Genomic DNA, 13,585 nt, shown 5'->3' with positions numbered 1-13,585 from the left:
GATATGGGTATCAAGCGTGTGTTTTACTTTTTTAAACTATTCATCTTACTGGCGGATAATAATCACAAATAGTCTATCTGCATGCCAAATTTTTAGTGCAATCTATTCAATGGTTTTAGTTGGGTGACTATATTGTATCCACCATGGGTTTGCCTTGTTCAGGGTTTTGTCAGACTTGCCATGAATATCATACTAGCTGACGCCGCGTGGTTTCCGTTCCTTCCTCGATAAACAGGCTACCTAACATTGAAAGAATTTTTCAAATCGGACCAATAGTTTCTGAGATTAACGCGTTCAAACAAACAAACTCTTCAGCTTTATAATATTAGTATAGATAGACATAGTTTGAGATATAATAATATGGTTATTAATAAATATTTACTTCCTGGTACTAGCTAGTCATACTTAAGATAATAATGGCATTTTTACTATACTGTACCTGAAAAGGACTTTCTATCGCGTTAACGTGACGATCGCGTTAACGTAAACGCGAATTACTAAGGAATTGAAACAGCGCCATCTAGTGGCACTATTGCACAACTGTTTCAGTCTATAATATAAAAAATATAAAAAATAATCGCAAAATGCGTTGATAAGCGCATAACTCAATAACGCCTGGACCAATTTGGCCAATTATTTTTTTTAATTAAATGTTCGTTGAAGTTCTAGGATGGTTTAAACGACGAGAAAAAATCGAATAATTGCCGGAAAAACCATAAAAATAGCCCTTTTCTTTTTCCCATACAAATGTTTTCTTACTAAAACGTAGTCAATTTGAGCTTTATTGTTATTGTACAAAATTCATATTAATAATAATTAGAATAGTTAGGGTAAGGGTGGGGTAGGGTAGGATATGGGTAGTTGCAAGTTTACATAGAGTTTCACGCGGACGAAGTCGCGGGCGTCCGCTAGTTCCATATAAATTCGCGTTTACGTTTAACGCGGTAGTCAGTATGAAAATATTGAAAACTCCCCTATAGCTATGAAAACCTGTTTATGCCACATAAAACTTTCATTTTGACATTCAAGGGAATTCATAGGGTACTTCCCGTTAGCTAACCTCTGATTTAAACGTATAAATAAATAAATGAAATACAGGTTTAAGGAAAAATTTAATATTTGTAATTACTAATCATTATTAGGTAGGTTTAACAAATGAAAAATGTCCTGGGAGGGCATCATTGGCACAAGCTTAAACAAATTTTTAATTATTATTATGATACGTTTTCTATTTATGATGAAGAATGGTTTTTCTTATCACGGAACCCTTGGTGGGACACTCCGACCCGCACTTGTCCGTTTTTAATTAATTACATCTCTGTTATTTTCACGTTATTTTGCATATAATATTAATCGCGCGGTCGGCGAGCAGTTAATTTTCTTTTCTAGCCGGTTCTACCGGACAGCGGTGCGGTCGCCATTGTGCGGCGTGGAGGATACGTACAACTTTGTAGTTAAGCTAGTCTGAGAGCTGGCGTTGCAATTTTCTCATCCATCCATACTTATCTATACTCTATACTAATATTATAAAGAGGTAAAGTTTGTAAGTTTGTCACATTTTTTAAATGGGGTAATCTTCGGAACTACTGGTCCGATTTCAAAAATTCTTTCACCAGTAGAATGCTACATTATCGGGGAGTGCTATAGGCTATATTTTATATTAGTATGATATATATTCGCCGAGTTAACACAGTTTTTGTCATACAGGTCGGACCGAAAATCCTCATAAGCAGACTTATTCGCATGCGCTGCCTTAACTATTGTGTAAAATTGAAATTAATGTATAGAGGCTTTATGTATCTTTAAAAGTTCTACAAAAAAGGCCGCGACACCATATATCTATTTTCTATATATTAGAAGATATAGTACCTTTTGTGTTTTAAAAATTATAAATTTTATATACTTAGGTTTGCGTCATTATTTATGCTACTTAACTTAAATCCTTATCAAAATAAATTATTTAATTATCACAAGGATATTATGGAGATAAGATTTGCCCTTTATAGTATGTTAATTAGTTAAATAGTTTCGGAGATAATACAAAATTTCTAAAAGACGCAGAAATTCCGCTACATGACGCCCCGCGTTTGGAGTTCCCGTTCCTGTGTGAATATGGGAATCAAACATAGCCTATGACACTCGCAAATAACGTAGCTTTCTATTGGTACAACAATCTTTCAAATCGGTCCAGTAGATCCAAAGATTATAACTTTAGCATAGAAGTCTCTATTTTCCTTTGTCATCGCACCACGCTCATAAGGCTGGACCGATTTTGCTAAGGGTAAGGGTAAGGTAGGGAAGGTATAGGGAAGGGTAGGGTAGGGTACAGGTAGGGTAGGGGTTGTGTAAGGGTAGGGTAGGGGTAGGGTGGGGTAGGGCAGGGTAGGGGAGTGTATGTCTAGGTTAGGGGTAGGGTAGGGGTAGGGCCTATCCCTATCCTAGGGGTAGGAAAAGGGAAGATTACGGGTAGGGTAGGGTACGGGTAGGGTAGGGGTACGATACAGTTAGGGTACGGGTAGGGTAGGAGTAGGGCAGAGGTAGGAGATCGATACTGAAGCCTATTTTCTATTTTTTGTCTGTCTGTTTGCCTTTTTTTTGACCGGGCATCACGCTGAAACTACAGAATGAATTCAAATGATACTTAAGACGATTTGAGACCATAATACGTAGAAGGATAATAGGATACTTTTTGTCGCGAAACAGAATCAGAAATGGGTGAAGTAGGGGTAGAAAGTTTGTACGGAAAGTCCTTAATTTTTCTAGGTACATTTGTAAATGTAAAATTATAAGTGGACTATTTATTAGGTATAAGTTATAAAACTTGCAAAATAGAATGTGAAATAGGGGTTGAAAGTTGACATCGATTTTTACGCGGACGAAGTCGCGGGCGTCCGCTAGTATACTACATACCTTATCAGCCAATAGACGTCCACTGCTGGACATAGGCCTCTTGCATGGACCTCCAAGCACAACGATCTCGAGGTGCCAGCATTCAGCGGCTCGCTGCAACCCGCTTGATATCCTCGTTCCACCTAGTGGGGGGTCGACCAACACTACGCTTTTCGGTGCGGGGTCGCCATTCCAGCACCTTGGGACCCCAACGTCCATCGGCTCTTCGAAGTATGTGGCCTGCCCACTGCCACTTCAGCTTCGCGACTCGCTGAGCTATGTCAGTGACTTTGGTTCGTCTGCGGATCTAATTCCTGATTTGATCATACTACATACTTAGATGGAATAGAAGTAGGGTTTTTTTTTGTGGAAGTTCAATATAAATAGTGACTAATTATATTTATTTATTTTGCTATTATCCCCGAATAACTGACTGACAGATCTGACAAAAATCCTCATACAAAATTTCGAAGCCAACGTTCATTTATTCAACAAACTTTCACATCTGGACATTGTAGAGCATCTCTTGAGGATGGTGTAACGTGCGTAGTGGATTTTCCGTCGGATCTGGGTTAACGTTGTCGCTTTGATTCGTCGGTTTTTTTTTGCGAATAAAAATAGCAAAAAGGCACAAAATCAAAAATCGCGTACAATACAATACCAAACTAAAATTAAATTATAATGATAAATCCCACTTTTTATTTTATGTGATATTGTTTTTATGTTAGATTGACTTGGCCATCTTCTATGCAATCCGGGCATCCATGGACTACATTAAAAAATATAAAACCAGACGTTAAATAGTAAAATGTAATCATATGGAAACAAGTGGATAATAAATTGAAATTGGCCAAATGTCAAAAGTGATCGGCAGGTGGTCTCCTGGCCTAAATGAATTAACCCATACGCCGGATGGGCGTGCTATTTTAGTCTAGTATTCAAATCGACTATATTCAATGCGTGCGAACTGCAAATGCGTTAAGAATGCATGAATATATTGTTTTTATTGAGAATCCAATAATTAAATGTATTTGTATGTCATCAACCCATATTCACTCACTCACTCAGTGCTATGTACGAGTATCTTCTCAGAACGATAGGGGTTAAGCCAATAGTCCACAATGCTGGCCCAATGCGGATTGGCAGACTTTACACACGTAGAAAATTAAGAAAATTCTCTGTTATGCCGGTTTCCTGACATGTTTTTCCTTCACGTTGGAGACACGTGATATTTAATTTCTTAAAATATAATAAGTGAAACTGAAAATTGTAGGTACATGCCCCGGACCGGATTCGAACCTATACCCTTCGGAATCGGAAGTAGAGGTCATATCCACTGGGCTGAGCAATTAAATGTGTACTACGATACTAATATTATTAATAAAAAAATACAACCGACTTCAAAATCATAAAAATGTTTCTACTAAATTAAAACGCGAAAAAAACATCGCATGTGCTTCTGATCATTTTGAAGGTATCAAGTTAATAATAGAGATATTAGAGCATAGCTCGTTCCATCGCCCGCTGGAGACTCTTCTTATGTGGCTCATAGTTAGCCACCAAATCTCAGAAGCATAGGTCATCATTGGCAGGATCGGCCCGCCCATACGGCGAACGGAGCAGTCGCTCCAGGCGCCAAATCCTAGTCTAAATGGTAAAGAACGTTGGTCACTCCAGAGTAGGTATGGTCGAGATCTTCATGTTCCTTACTTACTTTGCACTCACATTTGGTATAGGTATATATTATTAGGAGCAAACTACAGGCGCCTTAATTGGATCTCGCTCCATTCTAAAATTTACTTCGGGCCGGCGCTGATCATTGGCAACACGCACTGTTCGAAGATTTGTCTTCAGTCACTGAGGAATTTCTGATGAAAAGATAACAACACAATAATAAAAAAAAAATCCAAACATCCATTTACGCATCTCTATTGTCTTACAAACAGTAACAGTTTCACCAGTGTATAAAAAATATACGCCAGCAGTCCATTCATAATAATTGCAAACGGAATGTAGGTAAAGGAACTGTTCACTATAATAATTGTACTTCACATAAAAGTCTGTAAAATAATTTCTCGTGTTTAGTACGCATTTCCGTCACTTCGACATTGTTGTGCTTGCGTCCTGCGTTCTGTTGTAGGGTAGCCATGTTTCAAGTTTACACTAAGATAAAAGATAAAAATATTTACCATGTAGATATTTTTGAAGATGACCATAATTTCAGTCGATAAATGACTATTACTTGTCTTACTCGCAGGTGTTTTTTTTTTTAAACAACGGTAAAACACAGCCAATAAGTAACGACACGCAAAGTGTGCGTAAGCACATTTCGACGTACATTTTGCAACACGTTTAACCCACTTGTTACTATCGTTTGATAAAAAGATCAAGTGAGAAATAAAATTCTAAACAAAAAAGTGGGTAGTTTTAAAAAAATATTTATGCTTTTGCAGTTAGTTGTTAACTGTGTGAAGCTATTAGAAGTGGTTTGAGGGTGTTATCGTGTGCCGTGATTTACTTATGCGAGTTGTAACTTAGTGGTTTTTCGTTATGGATTTGTTAAGGTAAGTTAAAAAATGTTTAATCCGTATATTTATATATGTTTTGTAAAATCATGAAAGTAGTGATCTTCTTTTATTTGTAAGTAAAAAAATTTTTGCAATTGCATTAGATTTACTGAAGTTATTTTTGTGTGAAAGTTGGCGTTCCTTATATCAAACAGTAGTAATATCAACTACTATTATTTATTTGTTTTAGGTGTCAAAAAATAGCGTTGAGCTTGAATGAGATTATTGAGGAGCTGAAACGTAATGAAGAACAATCTATTCCAGACTCCTAACTATCTTTCCCCCTAAAAATTGTAACGCTGAATTCACTGATGAAGATTCTGGGGCTGAAAATATCTCTTCAAAATTGACTTGGGCCACAATTGAGAGCTTCAGCTGAAATAAACGTCAGTAAATCATCGCCAGATTCGGATATGAGCGTCGAAGTTGACGAAGTTACTAACGTTGAGGTCTGAAGGAAACAGGAACAATCCGACAAAATAGAAAAAAATAAATATTTGCAGAAAACAGAATGTGGCAGGATAGGATAAGGTACAAATCTACCAGAGCCGAAGAAAGTGTCGTGTGCAAATGGAATGTAGTTACTGTGGCAATGCAGCAACAGTCCAACTGACTATATAAATTAAAAAATCTTCACAGCAACAGAAAAAATACATTCATATTGATCAGTCAGCTTTGATAAAAACATATAATGAAAAGATGAATGTAGAGCTCTGATCAAAATATTGGACTGTACCAATTATATTCTAATAATGGGAAAAATGGTATTTTTCGTTGCTTTTCCACTGTTTGGATATGGCTGTCCATAATGTCTGGCAGTTATAAAAAATGAACGGAGGAGATTACGACCATATCAAAATTTCGAAGGAGTGTTTCCACTTCTTTGTTAGAAACATACAATGAATGCATTTCCCGAAAGCCTGGTCGATTGTCATAAGGTTATGATGACAGTTCTTGCTATGGTAACATAGGTCATAATAATCCAGTATAAAAATGAACAGCTGCGATGTGCATTTTGTCATAAAAATACCAATTTGTTCTGTAACTCTTCATCCAAAAAGCTATTTTGAAGCTTATCATACACCAAATAACTGAATAATATGCGGCTGTATGCTATACTCGTATGTTACAAATAAAACTTATCTTGGTTATGGTGTTTTTTTTCTTTTTATTTATCACATTCGCTCGAATAATACCTAGTACATACAAGCACAATACAAATCAGCATAAGGTAATGAATTTTACTAGCGTTCCTTTTATCAAACACCATTTTCCGCAATTTCCATGCAAAAGAAAATTTATTTAATATTTTTTTAGGTCCTTTGGGGTCATAAATAAACTGTGTACAAAAAATTACAACGATCTAGCAACAAAAGGTATATCCGTAACAACTGGGTTAAGTAGGTATTCAATAAAATTTATTATTTGTGGAATTAAATATGTGACTCAATAACATCTGCAAACGTATATGTATAAAGTGTTTTTTTTAAACAATAGTGGGGATGATGACTAGGTTTGAATATATTGATTTTTATGATACATTCGGGTAAATAAAGTCAATGTTATCTAATTTATACATAAAAAGCAACGATTGTCTGGATATTTGCAAAATAAATGAGATAATAAAATTTCAAAATCTATTAAAAACCTTTTATCGTAATTAAATGAAAATTCATACAGTTTTAGCTTCCTTACATTAAATGTGATATTAGTAATTGTGTTTGAACGCCCATACAAACATAACGATCAGCGAGCCAACGACGTTACTAAATCGTGCCATTTTGTATAGAGCGTTTTTCAGGGATCCGCGGCAGCGCCACAAATCTGACCGCTCCGAAAGTAACGATCGCAGATACCCTGTTACTTTTCCAAAATTGCTTTGCTATTAGTATACTCTTAATTTATATACAATTTAAAAAACTGTCATCATCCCTATTGCGAAATCTTTTTCTGCATCCACGGGCGTGGGCTCGATTCTCACAACTGGAAAATATTTGTGCATCTTGTGCATTGAGCATCGGTAATTTCCAGTGTCTGGGTGTATTTATACATTATATAAGTATTTATATGTAGTTTATAAATATATATATGATAAAATCCGATTTCTTGGTACCCATTACACAGGCTATACGCTTACTTTGGCGCTATTAATGATGTGTGTATTGTGAAAGTATACAGGATGTCCCGTAAATATTACGACATACTCTACAGGGTGATAGCTGACATCAAGGCACGGACACCTTGTATTTATTATTGAGGTTTTAAAATATAATGTCGGTATGGATAAACCGATGTCAACGGGGTCATGTCTCACGAGAACTCAAATGCTGGTGACCCTACATTACGGTGACCGGCCTTTACAAAACGGTTCGTAAACAATGCCTTTGAAATAGTAACAAACGTTGATCTTTTGTGCGGCCAAGCATAGCTTTCTACGTACGTCAGTACTCTGACTACTTGCAAGTACATGACGCATTATTGAGATAAGCTACTGTTCATTACAGTAGCGACTAGCGTAGCGTGCCCTGGAGGGGCCCTGTATCAAAGTTAGTTAGGGGGCCCAATAGACGAGCGGCAAATCTCGAAAAATCTCTTTAGCTTCAGCTTTACCCCTAACTCGTCTATCATCACAAAGTAATATATCGATACTTATTTATTAATAATAGTAAAGGATTTCTTTAAAAGCTTAATTAAGCTTAAAATTCATGTAGGTATTTTTTTCAATTTTCCAAACGCCAAAAACGCTGTCGTCCATTTTGTGACGTCACAATGTTACTTGATGTACTAAACGTCAAAGTAATTTTTGTGAAACGCTCGGTTTGTAAGGGATTTGTTATAGTGACGTCATGAAACAGTTGAAATATAGACCATCATGACCGACAGGCGTTTTGGCACGTATTGTGAAAAACATATTTAAAAAATTAATTTTTTTAGTCTGGATAGCATATTTATAGTCTGACAAGTTCGTTGATGACACTCCCATGATATGCGGGCGACGGGAGGAAAGACTGCGTGGGTGTGAAATCGTGCGTGCGAGGAAGTGACGTGCATCAGACGTGGGTTTTTCATTCATCGCTACACGCCCCCGGCCCGCGCGGAACATCGGAAGTGTTACGAACGAAGTTGCCAAGCTATAACATGTGTTGTGTGTGTATACATATATGTATATGCTAAAGGGACGTCATCACAATAGAAATGTCTTCCGAAAATAGAATTACTATTGTTAATTTGTAATTACAATTATTCAACATCTTTACAATTGAACTGAAATTGAGGATGTTCCGGATTTGGAAAACTTTTTGTTTTTTCGTCGGATTTGGGTGCCGTTGCCGCCTGGATTCGTGCGTTCTAACTTATAACGCATAGGCTAGAGCAATGATAATTTTATCGTCCGCCTTTAGACCTCCTTAATCCGGCCCTATCGCAAAATCCATTCTCAGCGGGCGTCTACTGTCTATAAACTACCTCCCTGCCAAATATCATCATTGTACGTCAAGCGGTTTTTGAGATTTTGTGATGAGTGATCTTTCGATATAAAGATAATGAAGATATGATACATCGATGTTGTTATACGGAACCTCCCTAGCACGCACGTCCTATTCGCGCTTGGATGTTTTATTTATATTATTGATAAATTTCGACGGCACTATTTAAAAAATCAGGGCCTCAGGATTATTTCGCCGAATTGTTACAATGTACCTTTTACCTGAGCTTACCTGCCGTGGTTAAGCGCTGTGCTTTATGTGCACAATGAAATGTTATTCAGAACAGGTTCCTGACGCACTTTTAATACTCGTATCAGGTAAAGGTAAGTGTAATAACAATTTTCACTTTAACGAAATCAGTTTTTAAGAAATTACCTACACCATGGAATATCGAAATCGAAAGTCGCCCGCCAACTTCGGTTTATTTGAGAGGTTTCACGACTTAATTTTAATCAAAATCAAAGATTTCCTTCATAGTATGATCCAGCCCTATCGCAATAATTTGCCTATCCCGCAAGTTACACTTAAAATTTTCCCATAAAATGAAAAATAGACATGATTTCCATCTCGACTACCTAAACATACTCGAAGTAGTAAAAGGGTAGCTGTGTAACGAAAATTTATCGCAAAATAAGCTGAGAGAAAACGCAGGTCACTTGAAATTTTTCAAACAAAGGATTTTTAAGTGATTTTTAGCTCGAATACAAAGATTTTATAGTTATAGACCTAATACATTACTACTGCGTCAAAACTGTGGCGAGCAAAAGCCGCTGATTGTCTTAATTTCATTGTATCACATAGTAAACAAGGAAAGTTATTTAAACAAAATAATACCTGAATATTGACTATATAAATGTCGAGAGAGATGTAAGGAAGGAAGTGCAAAACTATATAAACATAAATATATCATGTAAGTTAACGAAAAAGTGTGCATATGTGCGCTCAGTGGATTAGCTTCGGAACACTTTTTGCGGTGATTTTGTAGGGATGTAAAATATCGAAACGAAAATTTACCATTGAGAGAGAAATCGCTGGGAATTTTCCATAAGACCTTTCGAGTGTTTTGGGATATAGCAATAATGTTGAAGGGATGTACCTAAGTAAATGAAAAAGTGTACATATGTGCGCTCAGTGGATTAGCTAATTTCGGATCACTTTTTGCGGTGATTTGGTAGGGATGTAAAATATAGCAAAAGAAAATTTACTATTGAGAGAGAAATCGCTGGGAAATTTCCATAAGAACTTTCGAGTGTTTTGGGTTATAGCAATAATGTTGAAGGGATTCGTATCAGCGGTTCGCCCTTTGGGATAAAAGGGCAGAGGGATAGCATCGATTTTCGGCACCCTTCACAATCGGCACGGGCGGGGGCGCGGCAAGATGGCCGAGGGACCCGGACCTGCCTCACGTGCACACGCCGCCCAAGGTCGTGAGCCATGTGCCTTCGCGTCTCTACGCCCGAAATACAGCATCTTTGTTGAGGAGTCCGTCCTCTCGCTCGCACGCCCACGCACACTGCCACTCAATACAAAGTTCAATACGGTCAGGGTTGACACTTATCGTACGTATAGATAAACTAGCTGACGCCGCGCGGTTTTACCCGTGTGGTTCCCGTTCTCGTAAGAATACGGGGATAATATATAGCCTATAGCCTTCCTCGATATATGGGCTATAACACAGAAAGAGTTTTACAAACCGGACCAGTAGTACCTGAGATTAGCGCGTTCAAACAAACAAACAAACTCTTCAGCTTTATAATTTTAGTATAAATAAAAAATTGTAAATGCGAAAGTTAGTCTGTCTGTTACCTTTTTAAGGCTAAAGCACTTAACTTCTTAAGTTCGAGAAGGCTTTTCTTGAACGCCTTTGAACGAGTGCCTACCTATATTCGTTTCCTAGCAGCGATCTGTACCACGCGATAAGGCTGTCTTTTGTATTCATATAATGTTTCTATTTTTCTTGTTCTTTGTTCTTGTGGTGTACAAATAAAGAGCATATCTACATCTAGGTGTTGTACGTATAAGTACTACACGTAGTTATGTGTACGTATTTATTCGTGTGTCGAGGACAGTACCTACACTAGTAGTTAACTAGAGAATAATGTTCATCTACATGAGTAAATATGATAAGATAGGATGTAAATTAAAAGAACATGTCTCAATTTTGTATTTTTATCCTTGAAGAACATAAAATATAGAGCTTAAAACCCAAAATAAAAAAAAATTTGAACCTGCATTTTTTTAAATTAATTAAACAAAATGTATTTTTTTTATTAGCTGACAACATTAATTAAGCATTTTCATAATGGCAACGTGAATAATTTTATTTTAAATCATAAATTAAGAATAGCCTGACTAGACCTAAAAAATCTTGGCATTTGATGAGAAAGTAGATAGAATTTCTTATTCTCTCTTAACACAAACCAGTATTTCGATCGATATAAAAAAATGTTTATAGAGAAACATTTTGATATACTCGAAATATAGTGTTATAAATAGGAAAAAATAGAGGAATGCAACAACCCTAATCATAGCGAACCACTTTTATCTAAATTATGGAAACTTTTGGAATGTGCTGTATTGGACAGCTTTCACGCACGCATTACTATTCGATAGTTCCGTCTCGCTCGCACTTCCTTACCTAACACGAGGGTTGGTGGTAGGGAGCGCACAAAAGTTTTTGGGATAGATTTTTTTTCGCAAAATGCACCATTCGAACCAACCCCATAGTACAAATGCAGCATTAGAAACGAATGGTGCAGAAATACAACCGTTTTATGTTTAGAATAATATGTTTGTTTTAAATTTTGTGAAGTTGTAACTTTTTTTTTTTTTGTTGCGCTACCATCCGGTCAGTGATAAACTTGTTGCCAACAAGTATTTCTGGTGTTGTGTTGTTGTTTTAGTTGTATTTAAATAAACCAGTTTCATTATATTGTGTTGCTATTTTCCACTAATTATATTTATAACCGGGCGATGTGTCATTGGACATACTATATACCGTGCTGATTATACACGTAAGTCTCATTTTATATCGGGATTAAAATTGAAATTTTTGATGAATCTAATTTTTTTTTTATTTAGCCACATGAAATTTTAAGTTTCGACTTATTATTATCACCATTATCTAATTAGCAATAAATAATAATATTACTACCGGACGTTTCGAAAGTGCTACTAAACTAAACCAAGCCGTTGAAATAAATGAATTTTGACTTACTATTTGAGTTTTTTTACAATTTGACACCTTCATACCCATAATATCACACATTTTTATTTGTGTGTGTGTGTGTGGAGTTCCGTGGTAGCATATGCTGTTCGCTGATAATGTAACTTTAATGATAATGTGGAAGAATTTTTAAAATCGTTTCAGTAGTTTCGGAGCCTACAAACGAACCAAAAAATCAAACCTTAGCTCTGTTTATTAGTTTAGAAAATCCAATATTTACAATATTGCAATTGCCTTGATAAATCTCGTCACCAATAAACTAGTTATCTAATCTTATCTGTGTAACTGTCCCACGATTGGGCATTGACCTACCTGCCATGTTTAGCAATAAGAAAAATCATGCGAAATGTAGATTGTAGAACCATGAGAATTTTAGTTTACCTAACTGGAATGTGAAGGCATAAATTTACATTGTGATTTTAACCGATTTAAAAAAGGGTTTCTGAATTCGACTCGTGTATTATTCATATATGATTGTTTGTATGTATGTAGTACTATGCACAAAAATTAAGGGAGCAGAAAAAAATCCAAATTTTTGGGGGATTTTCAACAGGCTGTAACTTATACAAAAATGGTCGTACAGCAAAAAAAAAAAAAACAAAATTGTAGCTCTAAGTGTGTAGTTTTTGGATCTGAGTTTGAAAATTTTTTTTTGAAAATATTTTTCGAGTAATCATAAGAAAACCACCGAAAAAAAATTTTTGAATTTTTTTTTGGTTTTTTTTTTAATCTACGGACGTGGAAAAAATCGTGTGTGTGTGTGTTGTGCTAATACCGCGTATTGCCACCTCTGCTCCTGATAACAGCCCGCATTATAAAAATTATGACATTTTCAGAGCGAAATTCTTGCTCCTTTAATTTTTTCAAAAATTCGATCAAGTGGGAAAAAAAAACGGTTGGCTGGATTGAATTGAAACTTTGTAGGGTTTTTGTGGGTATATTGAACAGTAAAAGGCACACTTAACGTCAGTGGTTTCCGCAATATTTTTGATTGGGCGCTTGATTTTCCAAAAAACGACAAAAAGCCCTTTTTTGGATGCTTTTTCAAATTCATGTAATGATTGAAAAAAAATTTTTTTTCAAAATTCAATTGCTAATCCTTGTAGAAAATTTATTCCAGTTTTTAAAACCAACCTCTAAATTTCTGTGCGATCATTGGTTGCTGAGATATTGGTAATCAAAGACAAAATGATCTTTTTCCATTCAAACATCGATATCTCAGCGAGAAATGCTCGTATCGAGATTTAAAAAAAACAAAATTAAATCTGAATAAACAAGCTATCCGGTCCATATGGAGGTTGAGTCGAAAAATTTTTTTCCACGTCCGTAGATTAAAAAAAAAACCAAAAAAAATTTCAAAAATTTTTTTTCGGTGGTTTTCTTATGATTACTCGAAAAATATTTTAAAAAAAAAATTT

General features: G+C 35.9%; 1 protein-coding gene across 2 annotated transcripts in view; it reads left to right on the top strand.

Annotated features, from left to right (window-relative positions):
- The window catches only part of LOC112047156 (protein wech), a 29,209-nt gene that overhangs the window by 3,402 nt on the left and 12,222 nt on the right, over positions 1-13,585 (top strand). Inside the window, exon 1 of one of the 2 annotated variants that reach the window (XM_052887812.1) lies at positions 11,636-11,955. The exons of the other annotated variant lie outside the window; for it this stretch is intronic. The gene's annotated coding sequence lies outside the window, so the exon portion shown is untranslated. Of the gene's footprint in view, positions 1-11,635; positions 11,956-13,585 lie in introns of those variants that run through there. 2 annotated transcript variants of the gene reach the window in all.

Source organism: Bicyclus anynana, chromosome 20 (assembly GCF_947172395.1).
Source record: "Bicyclus anynana chromosome 20, ilBicAnyn1.1, whole genome shotgun sequence".
NCBI lineage: Eukaryota > Metazoa > Arthropoda > Insecta > Lepidoptera > Nymphalidae > Bicyclus > Bicyclus anynana.
The sequence above is the reverse complement of the archived record's forward strand: the minus strand, read 5'-3'. Positions and strand labels throughout refer to the sequence as shown.